This window comes from Paramisgurnus dabryanus, chromosome 16 (genome assembly GCF_030506205.2).
Source record: "Paramisgurnus dabryanus chromosome 16, PD_genome_1.1, whole genome shotgun sequence".
NCBI lineage: Eukaryota > Metazoa > Chordata > Actinopteri > Cypriniformes > Cobitidae > Paramisgurnus > Paramisgurnus dabryanus.
Window position 1 is genome coordinate 6,113,655 of NC_133352.1, and position 10,977 is coordinate 6,124,631.

A 10,977-nucleotide genomic window follows, 5' to 3' on the forward strand; every position below is an offset into this window, starting at 1 on the left:
AACCGTGACCCCCGTACCGATTCGTACCGATTTCAAATATAATTTTAAATATATTTAAAAATATACAAATAATGGCCAAAAAATATATGTACTGAAATGTATTTTGAAATATGTTTACAAAAAAGCATTTTTCACCAATATATTTTGTGCCCACTTTTTGTATAGTTTGAAATATATTTTAAAAATAAATATATTTTAAAGCATTTATTTTCATGTCACATTGGAAGAAAAACTTTGTATATTACAAACAAGTAAACAAAACAGGTTTGAAAAGATTAAAATTAAATATATTTTCAACTGCAAAAATATACTTATAATTTTATATTTTAAAGTTGCCCCTGAAATACATTTGATAAATATATGTTAATATATGTAGGTTAAAAGTAAATATAATTTCAAATTCAAAAATATATTTAATTAAGCTTTACTTCTAAAAAATTTATTTAGCATACAGTATATTTGAAACATATTCCTGGCCAAAGATTGCATTTGGGAGTTATAACATCAACTAATTAATCCATTCGAGATCGATATGCTTTTGAGAAAAGCACCCCAGGTCTGCTAATTGGCCTGAATCGGTCAGACTGTTAAAACCGAAAGGACTAATTACTCAGATAACACCCACTTGAACAGCGCTACTTTGATTTTACATTAAAATAAACATGAAATTATATAAAAAATGTAATGTTCAAGTGAGCTGTCACAGACACAGGGATTTATTAACCAGAAAGAAGGTGATTAGATAAATAGCATAAATAAAATACATTATTTTGTTAGATTATAAAACATGTTCATAAAACATTTATTTAATTAATTATGTTACTTTAAAATAAACATGAAATTATATAAAAAATGTAATGTTCAAATGAGCTGTCACAGACACAGGGATTTATTAACCAGAAAGAAGGTGATTAGATAAATAGCATAAATAAAATACATTATTTTGTTAGATTATAAAACATGTTCATAAAACATTTATTTAATTAATTATGTTACTTTAAAATAGAAAAATGTAAGTATTTGTTGTATATGATGTAAACATCAGTGTAAACATCATCTTAAAAAATGAAATTACATTAGACTATATTTCATACTCATTTCAATATTCTAGCACATGAACTACATGAGGGAAAACAATAAACCACAGTAACAAAACCAAATCACACATATGTTTGTAATGTAAACACACTGTATCCTGCGGTGTAACTGCTGAAATCATTGAACCTTCAGAGGAGTGGGTGTTATTTCTACAGAAGGTCTTGCGTACCACAGCACTGTAAAGGTCGGTAAAAGTCCAAATAAACACTGACAAAAAGTAAAATTTCATTCAGTCACTTTGGAAATACATGTATGCCATTTTAGACAGAGTGTATTTTTGTACATGAATGCAGAGAGATGCACGTTAGCATTCCCTTTCATCCCAAATGACTGAAGGTTTGATTAGTTAGCATGCTCCAGTTAACCTCTGTAATGTTAGATAGACTGTACACATCTGTTTCCAAAACATAAGATAGTATGTAACGCGCAATTAGAGTGACTGACAGAAAACCTGACAAGTTACAAAACAATATGACCTTTTCAGCTCATCATGAACCATAGATATGTACACATATCTATGATCATGAACGCGAACATGGGACGTCCCTGAACTTGGGAGGCCCCTGGGCTTCAGCCCAGGTAAGCCCGTGCATTAAGGCGGCCTTGATGCTATTGGTTGATTCTTTGTTATTTATAATGTCCCATTTAAGACAAATGCAATAGGCCAATACAATGCAAATCAGTCAAACCTTAAGCAGTCAATAAATACCGCAAACTAAATTTTTGTCAATACCGAATAAGCTGTGGCTGTTTTGGTATTGACATATTTTAGCAGTAACATTCAGTTGTTTTATTTTTATGTATCTGTAAAAAACCATAACGTTTTATATCGTTTCACAATTTCTGTTTAAATGTTATCTTGAATACAGAGAGAGCAAAGCAAGCGGAAAATAAATGGATGAAATAAAGATAAAATGCTGTATTGTCTTTTTTATTTAGTGAAAAGTTATAGTTGCTAAAATTGTAGTTTTCATATATAGCAGTGCAAGTCATCATAGCTGGGCAAACTTCTATGAATGGGAAATGACAGAAGATATCATTTTGTATCTGTATTTGCTCTACTAGCAATTTGAAGGGTGCTTTTCAATACTCAAATTAATGCTTTCTTGTTTCCATGGTCATCTCTCTTCTAGCCTGTGTATGTCTTTCGTTGTCTGTGCCACGTGCATGCGTCGTGATGCTCTTGTGAACGCGTGTCAGAGACATAGATGGTAGAGAAGAAAATGTTGAATAAAGTTTTTCTTTCTTTTCTTTTCTTTTTTTACGCACAAAAAGTATTCTCATTGTATTATTAAATAAAGATTGAACTTCTGTAGTCACATGGATTATTTTAATGATGTTTTAAATGCCTTTCTGAGCCTTGAACGTGGGAGTTGCGTTGCTGTCTATGAGGGGCAATCAGAAAGTAAAAAAGAAAAAATCTTAATCTGTGTGCTAAACAAAAGTCTTATCGGTGTGAAATGACATAAGAGTATTTAATAACAACATTTTCATTTTGGAGTGAACTATCTCTTTAAGGTCACAACCGAAACACTTTTCCTTCCTTAAAAAAGGAAAGAAAATAATGAAAAAACACACACATTCTCAGTGTGCACATTCTCACTTTATGAAACACATCTTCAAAAGCTTCCATTAAAAAAAAAATCGTACTAGCTGTATAAATTGAAACATAACAGATAATAGAAAATAGTTTGGAAATATCCTAAAAGCTAATACAAGTCACTACAAGTTTAGTGAGTCAACGTGCATGTCGATTTTTTTTGTAGATTGCATATTTTCTGTTGGGGATTGTTTAAAATTTGCTGAAATTGTGATAACAACACAAAGACTATAGTGCACTCACAGGTGCATGTCAGATGCAATGCAGTACAACTATATGTTTGAAACTTGCACCACTTATGCAAATGACTCATAAACTGTGAATGTTTCATTATAGTAGTTAATTTAACAGTTCCTTGCTTATTATGGGATTTTTGAAACATAACCAGTTAACGGTTTGGGATTATATGCGTTCAGTCAGTCTGAGATGTTGTGATGTCATTCTCAGAGTAATTAACACTAGAGGTATTGAATCTGATTTTAATTTTCATAACTTGTTGTGACACAAATTAAGACATAACTGTCACTGTAAGATTTTCTAAATATAATAAAAGTAAAATACAAACGTTTAAGCCTTAGGCCTTTCTAATGATGTATTGTTTGTTGTGGTAAGTATAAATTTTTACATTAAATAAGTAAACAACAAGAATCAGGCTTCAATCACGAGGCCACCCATGATCTTTGATCAGTGAATTTAAACACATGACCATGACTGGAAACTTGTACACCAATGATGCCATTATTTCCAATAATCATAGTAAGCAGGGAGCTACACTGCGACCAAAATGGTCGCATATGCGACCTTTTGAACTGCCGTTGCGACCCTAATTTTTAATGGGTCGCAAATGTGCTACCTAATGTTTTAGACAATATGCTATGATTTACTTTGAGCATTTATTAAAACAGAAATGTGGATTTTAAGAATACGTTTTATAACATGCTCTGAGCCATCAACACGTTGGCTTCATTTTGCGTGAAAGCACGTCGTGTCTCTCCCTATCAGTGTGCGTTTGCGTGCTCAGCTGTTTCTCAATGAATTGGGTGGGACGCGACGCAAGCGCAGTGTCTTCCTTGTTTCTGAACTTGAGCAGAGGTCTTTCTTCACTGAGGACGCGTGACTCGTATGGTTCCGGGTTTATATTTTAAATGGTCTGTCGGGTCCGGTTAGGTCCTAGTTTAATTACTTTGGGTCCCAAGTCTGATTAATGTTATGTTTATAACCCGAGTCAATCGGAAAACGTCCATGAGCGCTACCGCGCTAAAGCTGGAGTGCAGTTTCAGCGTACCTCCGGTTTCTATGGTGATGGTTCTTGTTACGACCACGCGCTGCATTTTCTTTCTCACATTTTTTTAATGATCTTATTATTAATTAACCATATATTTTCTAAAACCATATCCATATTAAGTTTGGACAGAGATTGTAGCAAAAAGCAATGCTAATATCAAGCCAATTGCACTGAACGAGCAAAGCAATGTAAAGTCTGTCACCGGGACAGCAAGTAGACTTTTAAATCTGAAATAATGAGTGGATTAAGCTTTTTAAATCGGCAAGAGAGAAATAGAAAGATAGAGCAGAAGCAGTAAAAGTGCCTTTCTAATAGAAATTATAACCATTATAACATCAGTCACATTTATAATCTATAGACCTGCACTGTCTATTAATATACTATACATAGTATTGTATTATATTGAGTTTGATAAAAGGGGTCTAATTGCTTCATATATCAGTGCAAAAACAGTAAGTGTTTTCGTGGTGCTTTGACAAACAGTGTCAGCTTTGTTAATGGCAAAGAAAGTTTGGGGTGGTTAGATTGATGAAATATAATGTGAAATTAATATTAATTTTCAATGAATCAAAGTATTGTGTTGTGTCACACATTATTAGTTCTACATCACATGTATAGTAGACCATTATTTGTCAGTGGGTAATAATTGCCCTTTTCACCGGCTACCACCACCAAGTAAATTTCAGATCTGTGGGAAACACTGCAACGTTTAAGAAAACAAGGCGGCATGTGGTTTAAAAGATGGCAAGTAAAATAAAAAGCATATCTGCACTGTAAAAAAAAGTCAGTAGAAATTGCAGCTGGGTTGCCGGTAATTTACCGTAGATTTAAATTTATGTTATTTACTGGCAAAATTTTGTTCAAAGTTGAATGAACATTTAACATTTACAAGTCTTTATCTTTACAGAGTAAAACTAAAAAAAACAGCATCAAGCAAAAAATTCTGGGAAACAAAATCTGAAGCAAAAAACAGAAAAAGGTTGATGATTTCTGGTTCCCAGAATGCTTTGCATGAGACTGTTATTGTATAGTTTTATTCTGTAAAGATAAAGACTTGTTAATATTTAAAATGTATTTAACTTTGAACAAACTCTTGCCAGTAAATAACATAAATTTAAATCTACGGTAAATTACCGGCAACCCAGCTGCAATAACATTGTAATTTCTACGGATTTTTTTTACAGTGTGTATTCAATACAGTTTCATTATTGTTCATTATTATCCAGAGCGCCTTAATATAACTTGAAAAAAAATATGTGCGACCAAATCATATTTTGCGCCAGTAACTGAAAAAGTTGGTAGCGCAAGTGCCACCAGTGGAAAAGGTTAGTGTAGTTCCCTGGTAAGGACTTAATCACAGTAAGATGTTTTCATGACTGTAAACTGTTTCAAAATTTGCAAAAATTAACAAAGAAATGCGAATCAGGTGCATTTCCATCAAGTTGTTTGAACGAATGATGGTGGTATTGGGTAACCTAGTAACTAACAGTACACATACGAATGTACGAGTGGAAAATGGAGACAGGACTGCATGTAGTCACAATGGGGCAAGTTTTAATGTATTTGCCATGCAGCTTGTAAGTGTCAAACTGAATGCTGTGCATTGGTGAAGGAATGCTAACTTTTTATGAAGGCACTAGCAGCAAGGACATTGCAATGATGTCGAGCCCCATATATGGTAATGTCTGCTTCGTCAGAATTAATTCGGCGAATGCGTTTCAATCTCCCATTATTCGCATTCACTCTTTTTCGCATAAATCAAAAATCACCTCAAGCGAGTATAAAAACTTTTTTGCGACTCAAGGGATTTTTAATTCGAAATTTGGCGTTTCCATACAGGTACCTCGTTTTTGATGCGATATTCCAAAATGCCCATAAAATCATGGTGATGGAAAATGGCTTATGTCAAGCTGTGTGTGTGTGAGACTAATCTGACCCAACTTAATGTCTCCATAATATTAATGTATATTACTGTTTTATGCTGTTATTTAACTTTGTGTTTAGCCTTTTTCCTATTTTAAATTTTATGTCTATAACTTATTATCCAACTTTTAATGTTACACTATAGTAAAACCTAACAGTTAACTTAACTCAACCCAACCATTTAAGAAAACTGGTTGCCTTAAACCATTTAAGTTTTAAAACACATACATTTAAGTCCTGTGAACTTGAGTCATGTGCAATTATGCACTTATATTTTAGTTGTGTGAATTTAAATACATGTGCATAACTGCATATGACTCAATTTGTTCGCAGTACTCAAATGTATGTGCTTTAAAACTTAAATGGTTTAATGCAACCGGTTTCCTTAAATGGTTTGAGTTGAGTTAACTTTTAGGTTTTACAGTGTACTTATTTTTTACCTTTATTTGCGCTATTTGTATGCAGCAGCTACAAATGCTTTGGCAAAACAAATGTACAGTTTTGTCATGCCAATAAAGTACACCTTATTAAGCAATAATAATGAGATTCCTTTCATTAATTTCAGGAAGCCTCTACTTTTTTTTTCAGGTAAACAAAGCTTCTGGTTTCATGCCCTCATGAAAATTAACCATGGTTTTGTTACAGTTACAACCAAAAAAACATAGTTACTGAAGTAAAACCATGGTTATTTAATAGTAATCAAAACACCAAAAATGAAACGGTTACTAAACTTTTCACAAAAAAAACATGGTTAATTTTCATAAGCTAGAGTTTTTAGCTATATTACCCAACATCAGCTCCCATTGTCTTTGATCAGAGGCGAGTCCAGCAATTGTAAAATCAAAATGATGAAAATAAATGAGGTTTTATCCGCATTCCTCAGATCTTTCTCTTCCAACACCCTCGTTGTGCCAGCAAGCCGTTCATCCATGACAGGTGGATGACATGAGAGGAAAGCGATTTGAAATCAAACTTTTCTGTATGATTTCACAAATATTTCTCACTTTACTTTGATGTCATGTGCAGGTCGGTTCTTGCAGCGCTGCGTGCACCTAAAACCTAGAGACAGCTATAAACTCTGGGCAGAGAGAAGGTCTGTCTGCGCCTCATCCATTGTTTGTATATAGGATGTACAGCTTATTTTCAGTGTAAGGTGTTGCGTGTGTCTCACAGCGAATGTGTGAGACTTGAGAGTCCTGTGTACTGTATTACAGCATCAACCAGCCACCCAAACCTCGACCCCACAGCACATTCCCAGGTGTTATGACCCTACTCAACAGTATGATGTATGTTTCACTAACAATGGCAGACAGCTCTTTTTTTCAGACCTGAATCATCTCTGCATTTACCATCTATAAGCAGATTTAATCTTGGAATTGCACGTCACTGTTATGGACTTTATTTGTCTTGTGGTGTAACTGTAAATGGCTGTATTGCACATGTTTAATATGCAGATAAATACTATTGCTACGTCAATCTGAATGTTGACCAACCACTGCGTTAACAAGACACAGGACCTTATTTACTGTAACAGTGAGGTCCTTGAGAGGCCGTATGATGGGTTTAATCATTTTATATTAGATTACATTGGACATGTAAGTAAACAAGGAACTGAAGAGAGCTGAGTATACAGCGGGCATGATTGTGCAAAATAAAACTCAAATCACTTAGTCCTGCGTTCCTATATATTCTGAATGTTTAACAAACAAGATTTCCACTCTTCACTGAACACACCATTAATCTTTACCAGACATTAACATTTTCCCTACAGCTTAATCGCCAACACAATCTAGCAATTCATTCAGCTTTAGATTTGCCTGAGATTTATCTTTAAAAATCCACCATCGCTATTCATAGTGATGCAAGAGGAACACGCAAATGTAAACACTTGTGTGTATGCTTAATGTGCTAAATACTGTTATTTAGCTCATTAACACCGACTGGCTGCAGGGAGCTGAGATACAAAATACACACACGTGTGCATTTCTAACCAGCACTGAACATGCAGCTAAAAGATCCCCAAACCTCATCCCAACCCCCAGTCAACTGCAAAAGAAGCATGCACTCAGTCAATATCACAATTAGTGCTTGCTAACTCAATATCCTTGTCCTACAAACAGGAAGACTGGTAGAGATGAATGGTGAAGCCACTAGATGATATTGTTGACATTCTTAGGTTGGTATACGCAAAGTTCCTGTTTGTCGACAAGGTCCATGAGCCTTTAATTATGAGAAGAAAACTAGGGCTCATCTCACACCACCTTTCCAATAAAATACAGACACGTTTGATTCTTAAATATGTCATTCAATTGTTCCTTTTGCCGCACACACACACACCAAATTTTAATGAAGATATTTGGCATTTACTCAAATGCACGAGTTTCGACTACTGGACATTTTCAAACTTATCATCACCATCCCTCCAACATCAAACAACAGTGCAGCCGCTCAAAAAAAGATTAGCCAAACAAAAATCAAGAAACAAAGGAAACCCATCCTGCAGGTTACATATGGTAAAGTAGATGGCAGCTTGAACCTTACCTGTATCTGAAGAAGCGTTTGTATGCATCAGCTGGTTTCAGTCTAACCAGTCATGCCCTCCTATTTGGGCAGCTCGAAGCCGTCGCACAGGTGGGGGTTCACAGAGAGCTCTCCGAGAGCCTCCTGCAGACGCTTTTTACCGCTTGCCCATTCACCCAGGTCATTGCAGCTGGCCCCGGTGTGTTCGTGAGCGGACAGGGGGATGGGCGGACGTTGGGACCTTTCACATCTCTGACAGATCCCCGCAGTGCTCGCTCACTCTCAGCTACTGCACGTAACTTTCCCCTGTATTCTCCACCTCGCGGGGTTTGCATGCATTTCCCTTCCTTTTGTGAGATCCGATGAGTGTGGCTGCGATGCGGAGAGGGATGGAGCGCGAATGCAGGAGAGAGAGAGAGAGAGAGAGAGAGAGAGAGAGAGAGAGAGAGAGAGGGAGAGAGAGAGGGAGAGAGAGAGGGAGAGATAGGGAGGGAGGGCACAGAAGAGAGATGCTTCATTTATTGGCATAAATCAGGAGATGAGAAAAGAGGAGGGTCTTTGGAGAGATTACATGTCAGTCACGTCCACATGTGGCTGTGTGCAAGTGTATATCTCAGGAGAGACGTTCTGCACATATGTGACTCTAGGAAATGCTGCTTTGACATCACTACAGTATGTGCTGGGTTTCCCTGCCTGTACTTGTGTCGTGACGCTGTTTGTACAGAACTCATATAAACTGGACAATTAATCAAACATGCAGGAAATGCGCTGAGGTTGTTCGCATCTCCCTTGGTGAGCATTTACATTAAAGACTACTGCAGGAAATATTGAAAGGAAGCAGGGGATCATGCTGGCTGCTCTTTAAAAATCTCCTGGGAGAGGAGTCAATTCAGAAAAAAAGAGTTGTTAATCAAATAAATAACCAACCAAAGTCTGCAGTGTAAAACCCCAGACCAGTGCATGATAGTGGAGTTATAATACTCTGTGAGCGAGGTGAACTGCTGTGACCATTTGCACTGGACCTTAAAGGGTCAAAACCAAACAATGTGATACATTTGTCTTCAATTATGTGCCATATTTCAGGTATTCAGTGAAGATAAAGGTAGGGCAGGACATTTTAATGTACTCCGGTTTATTGGAATAACGCACCTCAGTCTACATTTCTGCATAATCTGAAATATGTTGCTTCTGCTACATATACACTAGACGCACTGGAGGCACTTGTTTTTCATTCAAGCAGACAATACTGAACATTACTGCTGTATATTCTTTAATTCATGCTTGGGTGACTGTGGCGTAGTGCTGCACAATTAATCCATCGCAATCGCGATGTCAGCCTGTGCAATTATATGACATCAAAATGTTGCAATTATATTAAATAAATACATGTGTGGACTTGTTAACACAAACTTTCTGATAACAGTTTGATGATTTTCCTTGCTGTTTAAAAAAGAAAGAAAAACGAACAAAAAAGGCAGTGTATGTGTGGCATGCACGTGTGTGGTGTGTGTTGTCACTTATGTGTGCGCAGCGTGGAAATACCAGAGCGAAGATGGATGCAGAGGAGGTTGACCCAGTGATCTGGTAGCTAAAAAAAAAAAAAAAACTCTACGTCTGTTGTATGGCAGTATTTTGGATTTAGGATTACTGACACTGAGCAGTTGCTACATCACGTGGCAATACGAAAACATTTCTAGTTTTACAAATACACATTTTAGCATTATCACTAAACTGTGTGTGGATTTTCCTTAAAACCCATCAAGTTGACTTATGATACAATTTATTGTAATCGCAATCGCACATCGCAATATTAGCACGAATAACTGCAATGGGAAAAATTACCCAAATCGTGCAGCCCTACTGTGGCGGATACACGTCTGATGTCGTTCATGTCAGGATTGATTGGCTAAGGTATGTCAAGAACTTGTTTTTACAGGAATGCGCTGGCGATTACCAAAAGAAACAGTAATGAATGATCAAAATACATCTGTATGTTTTAGTCGGCTGCACTTTATTACAATTAAAACCACAAAGACACCGTAAGTCGCTTAGGTATGCCACATGTTTGCATGCATATGATCATTAATAAGTACCAAACTACACTGTAAAAAAATTTCGTAGAAATTAAAATGTTATTGCAGCTGGGTTGCCGGTAATTTACCGTAGATTTACATTTATGTTATTTACTGGCAAGAGTTTGTTCAAAGTTAAATACATTTTTAAATATTAACACGTCTTTATCTTAACAGAATAAAACTATACAATTACAGCCTCATGCAAAGCATTCTGGGAACCAGAAATCATCATCAACCTTTTTCTGTTTTTTGCTTCAGATTTTGTTTCCCAGAATGTTTTGCTTGATGCTGTTTTTTTAGTTTTACTCTGTAAAGACAAAGACTTGTAAATGTTTAATGTTCATTTAACTTTGAACAAACTCTTGCCAGTAAATAACATAAATGTAAATCTACGGTAAATTACCGGCAACCCAGCTGCAATTTCTACGGAATTTTTTTACAGTGTACTAGGGCTGGGATTGGATTCAAATTTCAAG

The 10,977-nt window shown here is 35.9% G+C and overlaps 1 protein-coding gene across 2 annotated transcripts in view; it reads right to left on the reverse strand.

Moving 5' to 3' along the window:
• The window catches only part of frmpd3 (FERM and PDZ domain containing 3), a 200,600-nt gene extending 191,793 nt beyond the window's left edge, over positions 1-8,807 (reverse strand). For both annotated transcript variants that reach the window (XM_065268067.2, XM_065268064.2), the window contains exon 1: positions 8,448-8,807. The gene's annotated coding sequence lies outside the window, so the exon portion shown is untranslated. The remainder of the gene's footprint in view (positions 1-8,447) is intronic.
• Positions 8,808-10,977: the final 2,170 nt, after the last annotated feature.